Here is a 17,111-nt window from a genome sequence, read left to right as displayed (position 1 = left end):
TGAGAACAGGAAAACACGTGAGAAGCTAGCACGGCACTGCGTGCTTTCGAACTTTGTGAAAATTGATCTTTTGCTCATCTTGCTAACAAACGAATATGGTGAACAACACAATTGAAGCACGAGGATGCCCTGAATGTGGAAGGCAGTCCAAATGGAGGGTGCTTCTTCTACCCCAAGTCGGTCAAAGAGGTACTCTTGCTCTAAAAGCTGGCATGCTAGTTGGGGAGAAGACACTCTAACCCGGGCCTTACCAGCAACTCTCCTAGTAAGAGGATAACCCCACACTGTAAGAAGGGGTGTGGTGCCTTCTCACTCATTTCTGCCTTGACATAAAAGGACAGAGTGGAAAGCAAGTTTACCATAAACAGACACAGTCCTCTGGAAAGTCAACTTTTGTTTTCCCAGCCATCCCTAGCTGTGTGACCCTGTGCCCATGGCCCTGCCCAGGACTAACTACTATGGGTCACATTTGTTCACTTTGCAAAATGAGATGACCCACACATTCACATCGCAGGATGGATGGCCAAGAAATAAGGGCAGAGGCAACTCAGATTCTCTTCACGGAGCTCTTCTGTTATGGGCTGGTTACGATCTCACAGGCTTCACTGATTTCAAAGGAACAGCCTGTCATGGGGAGTATGTAAAAATTTAGCCACAGATGACAGAGACCCAATTATTAACATTCTAAAGAATCTTAAACTTTTAAAACCTTGAAATAGTTTTTGTTCTGTTTTGGTTTTTAGACAGGGGACTTGTCCCCATCCCACTAGTGCACAAGCTGCTGTTGTAGGGTATGTGGCTGGAAGAGGCCCTAATGATCTTTCTAGAACCCCTCCCAGTCTTCTACCCTTCTGTGCAGCTAAGAAAATAACAGTTTGTTGTCTCCTCCCCCAACCCCCGGGGTCTGGAGGAATGGATCTCCCCGTTTTCAGCTCTAGAGCTTGGTCGGCTGAGGACTACAAACACCAGATAAAGATCAGGCATGAAGATAAAGTGACTTTAAAACCAGCACATTATCCAGTGAGGGCAGCTTCTTAAAGAATTTTAAACTGCATAGCTGTTCATAAATATAAGAAATGCTAAAGCTCTGACACCAAACGAAATAAAAGTATGCATGCAAATACTATTTATTATGTGCAGTCACTGAGCAACCACTTCATATTGAGCCTTATCAGAGTCAACATGGAAATAAAATGTCTCCTTGTCCTTCCAGCCTCCTTATTAAAATTCATTAAATTTGTTTTTCTCATACATGGAGAGATAAGGTTATTAATTACACGAACTGCTTATCAGCAAAATGTAAAATAGCAGGAGAGGCTAAGAAGGAAAGAGATATTGGGATAGAAGAAATTTAGGGTGCAAGAAACCTTAGAGACTGAATATGAGTATATATATATATATATATATATATATATATATATTAGACTTAATTCTTAAAATTAAAATGTTTCATGAAAAGTATTTGTAATTGAAATAAAGATGATAAAAAGACAGTTTAAAAGGGACATGAGTGTGTTTGTGTGAGATTTGCTAATTAAGTTGAAAAGCATAAGTTGCCGTCTCCCAGTGATAAGACTTTTACAAATTAGAGCGAGGTAAACTGAGCAGGACAGTGGTAGCCGAGGGTCAGTAGGGATGGAGAAGAGGCTACCTCAGCATCCACTGCACAGTCCTGGCTTTCTTTTCTGTAGAAACCAGTTAACAACTGATGTTTGGGGTGATATAATTGGTGGGAATTTCATTTTACAGTTACCAGGAACAAGCATAAAGACTTTTATTCAGCAAGCATAAAGTGAGGTGAGGGTTATTTTCTCTCCAGAATGAGGAAAAAAAAAATGGAGTGGTCAGGTCTCCCCGTGTGCTTGTACGCAGAGAACTGCTGTGACAGACAATCTAGACAATCAAGATGTCTGGGAAATGGATTCTCAACCTAAGGTGTTAGCTAATAACTTCAGGCTTGGAGAAGACCACCTCAATGCACTTGATTTCTGTGGATTTACCTACAACAATCAAAAATAAATCAGTGAGAAATCATCTGTGATGGCACTAACAAATTCCTTTAGACTCATTCATCTGAAATACACATATGCATATTCAGCATGTATATTGAATCACAACCAATAACTTATTGGATTAGATAATGAGTATTGGAGGCCATCAATGTGATTAAATGTTGATCAAAGTCAAGGGTCTCAAATTCACAAATACGCCTGGCTGAATGCAGGCAGATTTTAAGACAACACTAATTTCTATGCCTACTTTCTACTTACAAGTTTATCTACATACCTACCTATACTGCTGAGCTTTCTCTTTATAAAGTGCAGTTTTAGAAGCCTTTAGAAGACTTTTAAAACCTCAGAAAATGCAGCATAAAAGAAGATTTTTGTGTCTGGGCCACATCATCCCCATTTCGGGGCTTGAGAGAGAGGCGTGTGTCACACAGTGGCTGTGGTAACCGAAGGCTATAGTCCTGTGGTGTGAGAATTTGGCAATCTGAAGAGAGAGAGAAAAAACAAACAAAACAAAAAAATAAACAAACACTTGCAGACCACCACAACAATCAATAACAAAGCACATTGCTCCAGTTTTTCGCAACACCAGTGAGAAAAAAAACCAAATGTCATCAATCCCTTCTTTTAATCTCTGCTGATCAGAAATGTTGCAAGCTTAGAAACATCACGAATAATTAATTTCCTGGTAATTATACCCCCTCACCCCATATTCCATGTGTAACGAGGACCACATTCTAAGCCAGCGAGGGGTGGGGTAGCTAAGGAAGAACTCACTGGTAGCCTTTATGAAGAAGTTACTTCAATGTATGGCCTGGCGATGAGTGGGTCTCAACTTGTGGGCCTTGACGCTTATCACACATCCTGCAAGGCAGATATTTACATCATGATTCATAACAGTAGCAAAATCACAGCTATGAAGTAGCAACGAAAATAATTTTATGGTTGGGGGTCACCACAACATGCCGAAGTGTATTAAAGGTCTGAGGTGACCTTTAAGAGAACCACTGGTCTAGACCTTATTTGCATATGCACTGTATAAAGAAGCCAGCGCTGGCTGTTGCTCAGTTGTACAGTTGGCCAAGCGGTATTCAATTACATATGTGAGTCAGTGCTGGTTAGGGACTGCAAGCTCTCAGGGGCTGGCCTCACAGCTGCTTAACTTCAATCTTCTGTCAATTACTATGTCAGGTGCACAGGGATGGCCTTGGGGCCAGAGCCTCTCTGCCTGTTCCCTTTTCCTCTTTGTTCTCCCTCTGCTCCCCATTCAGAACTTTTAACGAGGGAACCACATTCCTCCCTAGAAAAATTTCACATGCAAAAATTTTCCTGTGGAACATCTGTCATGAAGAATGGAAAACCAAATACATGGAGACAATTTCTGATTTTAGCTAAAAATAATTCCAAGATACTTTGAAATGTCTTAGGAGCCAAGATGTTCTTTTCTTTAAAAAAAAAAAAAATGTTCTTTGCCTTAAAGGTCGTTGGAAGAAAGCCCAGCTGAACAGATGTCACAGGGCACGCTCTAGCGTTTTATAGTAAATGGAGGAAACAGTTGGCTGGGCAAAGTGGGGTTCTCCAAGACAATACAACAGCCAGGCTGGGATCTTCTTAAATGTGGGTACAATGCCCCTCTGAAGGTTTTGAAGGCAGGATTAGATTCCTGTATGCTTTCTAAATGCAGAATGGCAATATCACCCTGACATTTATGTCTTAGCAAATTTAGATCAGAGTGTCAGTTGCAGGTATGAGATAAGTTTTCAATCCTTAAGCAGAAGCTTAACCCTTAATGGATTTCTCCTGAATGTATGTATTGGGAAGGAAGGACTAAAGGATAGGGAAAATAGAATATGAAAAAATAGAATATCAATTATTCTTAGCTATGAAAAGCCTTAAAGTTTTAGAAGAGCACTGACTTAGAACAGTTGGCAGTCATTCATTTGTTCAACAATTAGGAACAAAGCTTAGGAGTCAAGATGTTCTTTTCTTTAAAAAATGTTCTTGTATGGGTTTTTTGTATGGGTTTGTATGTACAGGATCATGTGTGTGTATGCATATGTGAGCATATATGTATGTGAAGACTAGAGGTCCATAACAGATGTCATCATTAATTGCTGGCCACCTTAAACTTTTTTTATCTTTTCCTTTTCTCTTCTTCTCTTCCTCCTCCTTTTTTTTTTTTTTTTTTTTTTTTGAGAGGGAACAGGGTTGTTGTTTTGAGACAGAGTCTCTCTATGGAGCCTTGGCTGTCTTGGAACTTCCTTTGTAGACCAGGTTACTCTTGAACTCACAAAAATTCATCTCCTTATGGTTCCTCAGTGCTGGGATTAAGGATGTGTGCCACTGTGCTGGGCACCACCATAATTTTTGAGACAAGTTCTCTCATTAAGCCCAAAGATCACCGATTTAGCTAGTCTGGTCAACTAATGAGCCTAAGCATCCTCCTGCCTCTATTTCCCCAGTTGTGTGGGTGCTGGAGATTGACCAGAGGTCCTCAAGCTTGCTCAGCAGCCACTTTACCAACAGATCTGTCTTCTCATCACCTCAGTAATTCTTTCCACAGATGTTTACTGTGGTCTGACATACATCAGGCTCGGGCACTGAGCCAAGCTGTGGATTACAATAAATAAGGGCATCCGGTTTCCTCACAGTTCAAGCTAAGCATGGCAAGCTAGAGATAAATAAAATGTGATAACACCCAGGCAGACATGTCTTGGGTCTTCAAGGGAACATGGTTTTGGACAGAACTGAGCTGGAGGAGGTGGATGTGGCACAGTCAAGAGGTGAGGGGGGCAGCTCAACAGTGCCAGAGTTGGAAGGTTCATTAACCACATGAATTTACCTAACCTGGACCGACATTCCTGTTTCTCAGACTTTGATATCTTCCTTCGGCCCAGTATCTGTTGGTGTGATACACAATCAGAGTTCAGACATTTTCCGCATGGGGGGGAAGTTCCAGGTTCTCCAGGCCTGAGCTCTCTCTGGCAGAAGGGCAAACCCTTGTGCAGGAAAGGGCCTTTGTGAGGAAGGGCTACTGAGGAGACCAATGACAGGAGGCAGTAGGCAGGCTAGAAAGACCCCAGGCTGTGGGGGAGATAATGACTTCCAGGGGGTGAGAGTGAAAATAATTGAACTATTTGAGACTACTGCAGCCACTGATGAGAGAAATTACAGTGCCCAGAACCAAGGTGGTAGCAGTAGGGGAGGGGGAATTCAGAAAGTGTTTGCAAGATGTCAGAACTATAGAATCAATGGGGTTGTGGTTGATTCATTCACTTGTCTAATAAACTTTTATTGAATTGCCACCATGTTCTGGGCATTGCTGTTGGTTCCCAGCAGGAAAGGAGGCAGAGAAGAGCCTAGTTTCCCTGGGGCTCATGTTCTAGTGCAGAGAGACAGACAAAACACAGCTAATGAGGAACTAACTCAATCACACAAATCAGAAGTCAGTGCTCAAAAGGGAATAAACTGTGTAAAACAGCATTTTCTTGGTGAAACTATAAAATGGCTGGGAGTGGGATTTAGAGAGTGAACAAGGAATGAGGTGAAGACGGTGAGTGAATGACTGCCCTACACTCAGACCAGGAAACCAGAGAGGAATACTTGACATGTTTTGTTTGTCCATTTCACTTTCAGCAGTGCAAGGGATATATCGAAGAGCCCTGCAGACCCCAGGCAAACCGCCAACCCTTAGAAATCTGTGACGATCCAAGACAGCATGATGCTGAGTTCAGTTTGAAAGACTCGGGAGATGATGTGACCAAGAGGAACTCATTCGGTTTCTGTAATGCAAATATCAAGAGAAGATGGATTAATAGTCAGAAAAACATACGTGCTAGGGAGCATACACGCACACCTGCAGACTCATAGATACCACATGGAATCCTACCCCCACCCCGTAATCAGTGCTGTAGCATTGACTATGGGCCAAAATAGCAGCAATATGGAGAGAAGGAAGGGGGTGTGCAGAGGATGTCCGGCAGGTGTGAGACTGACCAGGGATGGATCGTTAATTCTTTTACAATCTGTGATCATCATCATGTGTACAATAAATGTCATGTTGCCCTGCATTCGACACACACACAGTCAATTGTTTCCTGGTTGGATTTGGTACAAGTGCTTTTCCACACATGTTATTAGTGAAAACAGCTCTGGAGAGAGTCAGCCAATAATCTGCTTTGGGGTATACTCGGCACAGTTTCCTGTCCACCAGAACTTCAAAAAGGCACCTGCACAGTCCCCAGAGAGATTAAGCTATAATAATGGCCAATCCCAGAGGTGGGGGGGCGGCAGCCATTAAGATAATGAGAGACTCCTCTCTTCTTTCTTGCAAGCTTCATGAAGCCCCTATTAGGGAACTTAAAACCCCAAATTCCAAGGATTCATTGAGACTGAAAAACCCCTATTTTCTTCTTCTTCATAAAAAGTGAGACAATAAAAATCAGTGAGGTGTGTAAAAGAAGGAAGAAGAAGAACCAATAAAAACAAGCTTTCTGCAACTCCAACAGACCTTCCATTCCAGGCCGAGTGGCCTCCTGCCAGTCCAGCTTAATGCTGTTAGTATTTCCACTGACTTTACTGTGGGTTGTTTGGCTGAGGAATATGAGGCTGATTTAGATAGGATCTGGTCATTCGTTTATACAGAAATTATCCATAATTACAAAGGCCACAGACCTCACTGGTAGAATCTTCCAACATCTGAAAGACATCTTCAAATGCTGAAAGACATCCTACCTTCAAGGAAAACAAACAAATAAACAATGACAGACAAAAAACAAAACAAAACAAAACAAAACAAAACAAAACAAAACAATGTACTTGCAGGAAAGGCCACACTTGGAATAAGTGAAAGCTCATTTTCTTTTTCTTTTTTGAGACAGGATTTCTCTCTGCAGCCTTGGTTCTGCTGAAACTCATTCTGTAGACCAGACTGGCCTTGAACTCACAGATATCTGCCTGCCCCTGCCTCTGCCTCCTGAGTGCTGGGATTAAAGGTGTGTACCACCATACCAGGCCTAAAGCTTATTTTCTAATGTGATGCGGTAAACAAGTTTTTCCCATTACAGCAAATAAAAAGAGTGATTTCCTCCCAGCATTAAGTGTTAAGAGGAGGCTTGAAAATAAACCTACCATCCACTGGAAGGACAGCTAGAAGGACAGACATGGTAGAAGGGTACTGACCTGTTAACCGGTTATTCGGATATCAAAAGGATAGAACAGGGTATAAAGGAGATGACATGTCTATCTCAAAGCCACATTCTAAGACTGACAGACATGCAGCTTTGGCAGAAGGGCCGTTGAGGGACTAAATGCTTTCTCTTTTTCCAGTATTTGTCTTTGGTTTTCTGTATTATTTTTTCCCAATTTGCTCATTGTCAGGATATTGCTGGTACATGCCCAAACTTAGGCTGTTTTTATGCTGTCTGAAAGTGCAGTGCCGTAGACACAAAAACCCCATCATTGTTTAAGTCTAGACATGAGGGGATATCCATGGCCAAGTGTGGATATTTGCTGTCCCCTGCCTTAGGAAAAAAGAATCAGCTGTATTCTATGAATATAAGTCTATAATCGTACCCTCCCAAGTCAGACTAGAAATACCTGCCATGTTCTTGCTTTTTTTTTCCTTTTGTTATTTTTTAATTGAATTTGTTCATTCAATATACACAATAAATAGCTTTAACCATGACATTTCCATACAACCATATCATTATACTTTGTTTCTCTTCACCCCCTGCACTGTCCTCCCCTGCCCCTCCTTCTCAATAGCTCACCCTTTAAGTCCTTCCTACTTTCCTGCCATATAGACACCATTATCCTGTTTCCCTCTCCTCCCACTAGACTCCTTCCTACTCATAGTCTTGTTTCTACTTTCACACCTGGCTTACACACATGATAAATACATGAGTAATTGGTCTTTCTTAGTCTGCCTTCTTTTGCATAAAATAATGTTGTCCAATTCCACCTGTTAACATTCTCCTCAAGAATAAAATGAAATCTAAGCAGATTCACTATAGAGAGCTACAACTTATCACTCCTATATTAGGTTGCCACTTAAGAAAAAAGAAATTAACTTGATATTCAAAACAATCACCTGAACTAGGGTGTGGTGGTGCATGCTCGTGATCCCAGTGCTGAGGAGGCTGAGTCAGGAAGATCATGACTACAAGTCCAGTCGGTGCTACATGGTGAAACGCCATACCAAAAAGGCAAAACAAAACAAAAGCTATCACCACCAATGATGACAAAATAAAACAAAGACAAATAGATCAATAGGTAGCATTTCTAACTGAAGGCTACAGGCATTGACAGAAAATACCAACTCTGCCTGCTTTGAGGAAGTAAGAAAATACTTTATTCTGAGCCAAGTCAGAGTGACCATGACCTAGGAACTCAGATTCAAGTTGTCTCAAATGACATGCTTCACCGTAGGCACTCATGCGTACAGAAAGGGAGCTTGTGAATCAGTGTTACAACGCAGGCAGGAGGGTCACCGGGTAGACTAGCCACCAGGAGAGAACTGAGTAATTTGTGTGGTGTCAGTATCACCCTCTTCGCTTACGTTTGGGGAAGGCTGGCGGTGTGTCACATTTGGGGCCATTTTCCAGCTTAACAGAAAAGCCAAGAGAATATCAGGCCAGGAGAAAAGGCTGATAGTAAATGGATGTTAAAAGAGCTTAGATACCTCAAGTACTTGGAGTGGAGCCTTCTCTTTCAGACTTTGCAAATATGTGTTTGCAACCAAGAACAAGTTTAATATCTCTCTTTTTCTGTTTCTGTCTCTCTGTCTCTGTCTCTTGGTATGTAACATTTCATCCCTCTACAACCATGACTTCTGCTCAGCCTTGGTCAAGTAGTCTATAAGATATTTAAAAATGGCACAGCCTCTTCAGAGAACCTTATTTTACATGCGGAAGCTGAAAAACTGTAAAGGGCATTTTCCTAAGATTGTTTAATAGTAATAAGAATTTTTCATCTTGGGACCCTTTAAGCTTGAAAATTGAGTGTGTGTGTGTGTGTGTGTGTGTGTGTGTGAGAATGTGCATGTGTATGAGTGTGTATGTGTGTATGAGTATATATGTCTGAGTGTGGATGTATGTGTGAGTGTATATATGTATATGTGAGTATGTGTGTATATGTATATGAATGTATGTGTGATTATGACTGTGTGTGTGTATGTGTGTGTTTACTAATAGGTTTCTCCATCCATTTAGACAAGCCAGACAAGGAAGTAGAGTTTTAAAGTCCAAGAAGACCTCCATTGAGAAGGATGCTGCTGTTTGCAAACCCAGAAGGAGCAAAGAGGTGTTGGTGGGCTAGCTTTTGTCTTGCTAAATCACCCTTAGTTAGGTCCTGGCTCTCAGTCTTATAAGCTCAAATTTTTAATATGATCTATATTCCAAAATCAGTCTTCTTTGAGTACAGCCTTCTCTTCCAGACATTGCAAATATGTGTTTGCAACCAAGATCATTAATCTCTCTATCTTTCTGTTTCTGTCTCTCTGTCTGTCTCCTTTTCTCTATGTCTCTCTCTCACTGTGTGTGTGTGTAAGTCAGAGGTCAGCCCTGGTTATTGTTCCTTGTGAGACAACCACTTTGATTTTTGACACAGCCGCTCTCACTGGTCTGAGACTACCTAAGTAGGCTAGTCTGGCTGACCATAAAATTCCAGGAATCCTCATCCCTGCCTTCTGAGCTCTAGGATTACAAGTGTGTGCCACCATGCCTCGCTTTCTCAGGTGGTTTCTGGGTATCAGACTCAGGACTTCATGCTTGAACAACAAGTGCCTCACCAATGGAGCCACCTCTCCAACTCAGACACTTTATATTTCTATGAAATACCATGTACAAGTTGAGTAGATAATTATGTTAACCTGGTGAATTCATTTTCTTCCTACCTATAGAAAGATAAACAGCATGAAACACTGAATTCTTACCAGAATAAGCAAGATCTTATGTATTGTTCAAAAGAAGGAGAGATTCCAATGGCTGGTCTTACAATTGGGAATTGGTCTTAAGCCAACCCTCTAAGAGCTGAGTCAGTCTTAACCGCTTGCTCTGTCAATGTTTGCCTCTGGCACTCCTTTACCAGTGCTTCTTTGGCTAGATAATCCTCTTTAATTTACTATATTAGCATCCTTAGTTACACTATTGACAATCCTTGAGGCCAAAGAGCCACTTAACCTTTTTTTTTTAAGGTTTTTTGAAATATGTTTGTGTTTAACTGCTGTGTGTTTACCTTCACTGTGTAGGCATTTATTTTATCCAAAATGAGTCTTCCCATGCCTCCTTCTGTGGCATGGAGGTGAGCTGCTTCCACAGGCTCATGTAGTTGTATGTGTTTGAATACCAGTCCACGATTAATTGACATTGTTTTAGGATGTTACTGAACTTTTGGGAAATGGGGCCTTACTGGAGGACACAGGCCACTGAGATTGGGTCTTGAGGGTTCTAAGACTTGGCTTCCCATTGCAAGCTCTTTGCATCTTCACCCAGGAAATGTGAGAAACTATGACATCACACCCTGCTGCCCTAGAACATGTGGTCTGAACTGCCATGCTTTCCCTTCCAGAAACCAATGAGCCAAAATAAATCCTTTCTCCCCTAAGTGATTCAGTCACAGTGATGAGGGAGGCAGACCCGGAAGAAACATGAACCTTCCAGGGCTTTGGCTACTTGGCAGACAGCAAAACAAATGCTGCTTTCAATACTTTACTTTCTAACTTTCAATGATAAGTTAGACAGTACGCAAAACACAAAGACAAGAGTGATTCTGTATGCACATGATAGTCTATTTGACACAATTATCTCTTAATCTGTGCCTCATTGTGAAAATCTTCTGGCAGCTCATTTGTAGCATACAACTCATTCTATAAGAAGAAATACTTCTCATAGGTAATTATGAACAATTCAAAAGGGAAGTCCTACAACCATTTAAGTTTGATTGTAGTTTGGGAGGCACAGCTTAACTGTCATCTATCTGTAAATACAACAGAACTTGCCATCACTTTAAGAAGATAATGACTGACAGCTTTTCAGGTATAATTACTCAAAGACGGGACAGGATTATGTGGACGGCAAACACTAGCACAAAGGATATGGTTTCTCAGGAGGTAAAATAAGGGCATGAAGGAAGAAACGCTACTTTCAAACCTGTTCCAAGCATCAGGAGGTGAGGAAGGCTACAACCCAGCACTTGAGGACAATCTCACTGGCAGAGAAAAGCTTTAGTATATTGGAGACATAAGAGCAACCTAGCAGATTCCAATCAGGCTTACTCTATAAATGTTGGAAAGATGAATGAGAGATAAATATTTATAGCCAATCACTATTTCCTAGTGGTGAGATAAAGAAGGTAATTGAACCAAATTAGCCTCTTTTTCAGTTTAGAAGAAATGGAGGCAGAACATACATAAAGTGGATGAAGTGATGGCTAAGAGAGCTGGCCCACAGGTGGCATAAACACTGGCTGGTGCAACTCACATCAGAAAAACCTCACCGCAAATAACCGTGCCTTTAATTCTCTGTCAGGGAAATGCCCCAGTGGAGTTTCTCCATGAGAAACTGTCTATACAACTTCAAAAATACGATAGGGGAGGGAGAGATAAAGCATTCAAGCAGCTTTCAATCAGCTCCATAGTAGGAAATAATTTCAACACTATTTGTCTGACAAAGGTTTCTATACAGGGTCCCATAATAGCTGGTGTGGAAACCAACTTAGCGGTGATTCCTTGTCTCATGGATCTTGGGCCTTAGTTGTGGCAAGCCATTTATCAAATCACCCTAGATAAATGTCTAATTATAGACATAAATAAATATGGTAGGGTGTAAAAAGCATATGACTTCATCTAGAGTGAGGTTTCTGTGAGTTTTACAGGGAGTGGTCACTGAGTTCAACAAAATACAGTATTATTTCCATAGAAGAAACAAGGTGCTGATAAATACTACAATATGAGTGAAACTTGAAAACATTCTTTTAAGTAAAGAAAGTCAGAGAGAGTCAAATTATATTTCACTTACAGGAAATGTCTGTATTAGGAAACTCCACAGATACAAAATTTCATGGACAGCACTGCCAGTAAACAAAGACAGACAGACAGATAAATAAATAACTCGTTTGCATAGTTGCTATTCCACCACGTGTGTGCACGCATGCAGAATCTTCTGAAGAGAGAAGCCGACTCCAAATTGGCCCCCGTGCCACTGCCTGCTGGTGTCCTGGCTCTGTGCTCCTCACTCCCTGTTGCTTTGGCCATCCTCCCACATTGCCATCTTTCGGTTCCTGGAAGGGACTGTACTCACTCTGCCACAAGGGAGGCCTTTGAACCCACTATTTTTTTTAAATATAGTCCAATACCAAGGCATACATTTTACTTTGTAAAGCATTTTAAGACAGACAACTCAACCTTATTTCATTACATTCCTAATGTTGCATAAAAATCAGATTCACAGTTATCAAGCTCTAGGGATGGAGGAAATGAAATAGAAGATATGGAAGATAGAAGATATGGAAGCTAGCCTGTGGAGCTACATGGGAGTGTTGAGATTAGTGCAACATTTCAGAGTGCAGGGAAGTGGGGACTTAGGTGTGAAGTGCACTGTGGAACTTATTTGAATTGTTTATGCTGGAGGGCCTGGTTGGTGAGCCAGACAGGTGTTCATGGTTCTTCATGGTGAGAACTAGAATGAATGAAGAAATGACTGCATGTGATGTCTTTGGCTTATGCTGCCACCGAGGGCCATGGTAGTGTCTGTGATCCAAGCTGCAGCAGAGGGCAGTGTTAATGTCCGTGGTCTGTACTGCTACCTGAGCTCCGTGGCATGTGCTGTCACCAGAAACTATGTGGAAGTCCATAATCCACTGACTGTAAAGGCGAAAAGCTACTTTTGCCATGGTATTAATGACTGCAGACTCACAGTTGAGAAAGAGGTACATAGAAGGCTCCTGTGACAACCCCTAGCCCAACCCCACCTCCCCTTCCCCTCTGCCTCCGGCAAAAAGAACAGCCTAGACAGAGAGCCATCAAACAGAATTCATAAAAATGTGATAAGAATACTGAAGTGTAGCTCTCCACACCTGATGGCTACAGGAGGGGATGCAGGTGGAGAAGGACTCAGTTTTCCTTAAGGAGCTGGCCACCAGGAGTTTGGTTGGCCATGTTCCTGTGAATATATGGGTAACACAAATTGGATGACTTCTTCTTCTTCTTCTTCTTCTTCTTCTTCTTCTTCTTCTTCTTCTTCTTCTTCTTCTTCTTCTTCTTCTTCTTCATCATCATCATCTTCTTCTTTTTCTTCTTCTTTTTCATTTTCTTCTTCCTCTCCTTTCTTCTCCTTCTCCTCCTCCTCCTCCTTTCTCCCTTTTCTTCTAGTCCTCCTCCTTCTTCTTTTTTTTGGGGATGTGTTAGGAGGAGGCAGTAAGGGTAGGGAGGAAGACCTGGGAGGAATGGAAAGTGAGTGCAATTGGGGTTCATGGTGTGAAATTCACATAATCAATAAAAATATTATGTTAAAAAATAATTTAGTTATGAGCAGAAAAATATTGATAACAGAACTTGGAACCACAAATATATTATCGTAGAATTAGACAATTAGAGAAGTAAGACTCATTCTTCTGACACATAGTTATGTTTTTCTCAAACCCCCAAAGGTTTCACATTTAACTTTGTTCAATAAAATTTTGAACAAAACAAAACCAAACAGAAAGAAAGAAAGATAGAAAGAAAAGAAAGGGAAAGAAAGAAAGAAAGAAAGAAAGAAAGAAAGAAAGAAAGAGAAAGAAAGAAAAAGAAAGAAAGAAAGAAAGAAAGGAAGAAAAGAAAGAAAAGAAAGAAAGAAAGAAAGAAAGAAAGAAAGAAAGAAAGAAAGAAAGAAAGAAAGAAAGAAAGGAAGGAAGGACAATGACAGGCCGATCTGGAGTACAGTTTGAACTGTCGGTCATAACATTAATACAATTTTAGCTTTTCTCCCTCCTCCCTTCCTTCTTTCCTTCATTTCTTCCCTCCCTTTCTCTTACTTTCTTCATTTCTTCTCTCTTTCTCTTTTTCTCTATCCTCTTTCTCCTTCTCTCCGCATCTCTTTCTATCCAGGGTCTCATACAGCCCAGGCTGGCCATGAAGTCGTTATATGGCTCAAGATGATGTTGAACTCTGGTCCTTTAACCTCCAGAATTCCGAGATCAGAGAGAAGTGCCACCACATGGATCAGCTCATGCGGTGCTGACTGGGGGATAGAACTCAGGGATTAATGTACAGCAAACAAGCATTACATCAATTGAACTATACTCTCAGTACCACATTTTTGGGTTTACATAGTTATGAAATTTTTGAGACTGAGCCAGAACTTCTGGACTCCCAACATTTGTGGATGCCTGTAGACTTACCACAGCGGCCTGGCTGCCTTACACCTATCAGAATAAGTCACAAATGCCATGCTTGTGGAAAAGAAGACGCTAGGCTTAAAATGGTGATGTGGAGTATGTAGGTTTACCATTGTTAGAAATCATGGGACAGCTACACACAGAGATTTATTTATCTGTTGTATCGTTTCTTACACAGCAAGTGTTTTTTGAGTGTTTTCTGCTAATGAACACCGTGTTATGCATACATCCACAAGGTTATAAATAAAATTAGCTCATCTTCTATGGAAATAAAAAATTATGAATGTAATTTTACTGATAATATGTGGGAATATAATGTTCTACTGAGATTATAAGGCTATAATCAAAGAACTTTTGCTTACTTCTGATGAAATACATGCTGGATAAGAATTATTTTTCTTAATAGACAGAGTTCTTTAATGAATATATTTAAAAATAATCTGTTTTTTCTGTTGCTGTATTTCCATCAATTTCTATTTTTTACTATGGTAACATGTTTATGATACCAGAAATACCTTATGTAAAATTTGAAAATAAGTAAAAAACAAGTTCTATTTATTTTAACTTATGAGTTTATGTCATCACATCTCACTTTAAGATATGAAGTTTTTGAGAACTACTTGACAGTGGAATAATATTCATTCCAAGGCAATCTGTGAAGCAATTTTTTTGTGTGTGATAATAGTTGTTCAGGTTCTCACAAAAAAGTAACATATGTCATAACAGACCCCAGGATGTCAGCTTTGTTACCTGGCTCCGTCATAGAAAGGCTTTCAATAATGCTCACAGGCAAATGGCCAGAGCTATCACCTTTCTATGGTATTGACGATTGGTCAAAACATAAAGAGGCAATGTAATTAAAAAGGTCTCCAATGACTCCAAATATTGATGAGGGCAAAACTGAAAATCAACAGTAATAATGAAGGAATATCCTTCATAGAGAGTTTGAAAATACAAAATAACTGGCAAAATATTAGATGCAATTCTACAAATTAAAATTGATGGGAAGATTTAATTTCAAAGAAAAAACATTTTATGTTATTAATTGTGACTAAAAGTTACTGGCACACATACCAAGTCTAACACTGTACATTTACATTAAAAAGAACATTCTAGAAAATGTGGCTTCTTGGTCGCTAAACATTATGGACAGTCTTCTCAGATCATTTACTCTAAAGAATAAAATCTGGAAGACAATGAAAATCAGAGACAAGGTTTCCAGCTCTTGGGCTCACTGGCACTAACAAGCTTCAATTGAAAGAGATAGATTCTCTTAATCGAGTCATTCATGATATCATGGTTGTTTGGAAAAGAAATTTCAATAATCCAGGCTTTCTGGCTGCCTAGGATAGCCAGCAGGGGGTTCTCAAGGGACCTGTGAACTCTATCCCTCAGCAAACTTTAGACTAAATAACACATACATTTGTACTGTATTAGTTTGGCTAAATTGGAACTGTGTATCCCAGAAATCCATTTTATGAAGAGTTCTAGGATAGTATGGGGTTTGAGATCATTTGACATAAGATTTCTAATGTGGAAGTGTGGTATGTAACTGTCTTTCTTTCATGCTTAGAGTGTGGGTGCAGGGTGCTGGGTATGGTTGAAACTATGCATGCTGCCCTTTATCTGCAGGCTCACCTGGTTGGCACAGGACAGCAGCTGGGCTCTTGCCAACTTCTCCTGCTGGATCAGCTCCCTTGAATGCTGAACCAGATGCATCATTAACTCTGTGATGGAAACAACCAGTTTCTCTTTCATCAATTGCCTGCTGACTCCAAATGCCATCAGAAGCAATATCTTTAGATGCTTACTATCATTTTATTATATTACAATATAAAATATACACTGAAATATACATGTTTTCTCTATAAATGTGCATGTTTTACATATAACTAATAAAAATACAAAATAGGATATGTATGGTTTTGCTTTATCCCTAGTGATACATGTTATATCAAATTGTACATATATTTTAAAGTTGCATGTGTAATTTATATAAACACATAATGAACATAGAGTGGAAAAATTTACTTAGCTTTGGCTTGTCCCTGGAGGAGACTTATTCTTCTTCTCTCAGAAGCGATTGATTGCCCTTTGCTCTTCCTCTAGGAACACAGTCATGCAAATTTTCCCTATCCAAGTTGGCATGGCATTCTGACTGGTTTAGTAATAGTAATTATAGAAGAAGAGGTCATTAACTAGAGAGGGAAGGGAGCACATTGGAGAGTTGGAAAGAGAAGGGAGGGGCAGAAATGATAAAAAACATTGCTTATGTATAAAAGTCTCAAAAAAAGTTTTAAGTAAAGAAAAGATGGGGGAAGGGTAATATAATCAAAGTACATTATGAGTATGAATGTGATTATGAAATAAAGAACTGATTTTAGAAACTGTATTAAATGAAAGAAATGACCCAGCTTATTAATGAAGGAACTAACATGATGGTAATAGTTCAAAGAAAGAAGAGACAAAAAGAAAGAATACTGGAATGTGACTATTAAAATCCATTCAGCAAAGCACATGACAATCGAACACAGTCTTTCAAAGCTACTTTCTGTAAAGAAATCATCTGCATCTCAATTTGAAAAAAAAACTGATATAGACTACTATAACACCTGGGCTCTAGTCAAAGGCAAATATTACATCAGACAAAGCTGCATCCCTAGGAACAGATGACTTACTCTTGACTTACTAAACACTACTCTAGCAAAACTTTGAAATTTCACTGTA

The 17,111-nt window shown here is 40.1% G+C and overlaps 2 long non-coding RNA genes across 3 annotated transcripts; both read right to left on the bottom strand.

The window, feature by feature from the left end:
• Positions 1–2,297: 2,297 nt before the first annotated feature.
• Positions 2,298–5,892, bottom strand: LOC132652183 (uncharacterized). Of its 2 annotated transcripts, none has more exons than XR_009589658.1 (3): positions 4,852–5,892; positions 2,787–2,873; positions 2,298–2,493 (listed from the first exon to the last, which is right to left on the bottom strand). It is a non-coding gene; the product is annotated as an uncharacterized LOC132652183 (long non-coding RNA). The 2 variants fall into 2 exon arrangements; XR_009589659.1 differs by having other exon boundaries at positions 4,857–5,892.
• A 2,216-nt stretch (positions 5,893–8,108) lies between these two features.
• On the bottom strand, positions 8,109–16,149 carry LOC132652182 (uncharacterized). The gene is made up of 4 exons (XR_009589657.1): positions 16,023–16,149; positions 14,022–14,227; positions 13,083–13,442; positions 8,109–8,187 (listed from the first exon to the last, which is right to left on the bottom strand). It is a non-coding gene; the product is annotated as an uncharacterized LOC132652182 (long non-coding RNA).
• Between the last annotated feature and the right edge of the window lie 962 nt (positions 16,150–17,111).

The sequence above is a fragment of the Meriones unguiculatus genome, chromosome 2, assembly GCF_030254825.1.
Source record: "Meriones unguiculatus strain TT.TT164.6M chromosome 2, Bangor_MerUng_6.1, whole genome shotgun sequence".
Classification (NCBI taxonomy): Eukaryota; Metazoa; Chordata; class Mammalia; order Rodentia; family Muridae; genus Meriones; species Meriones unguiculatus.
Note: the sequence above shows the minus strand (reverse complement) of the source record. Positions and strands in the feature narration are given on the sequence as shown.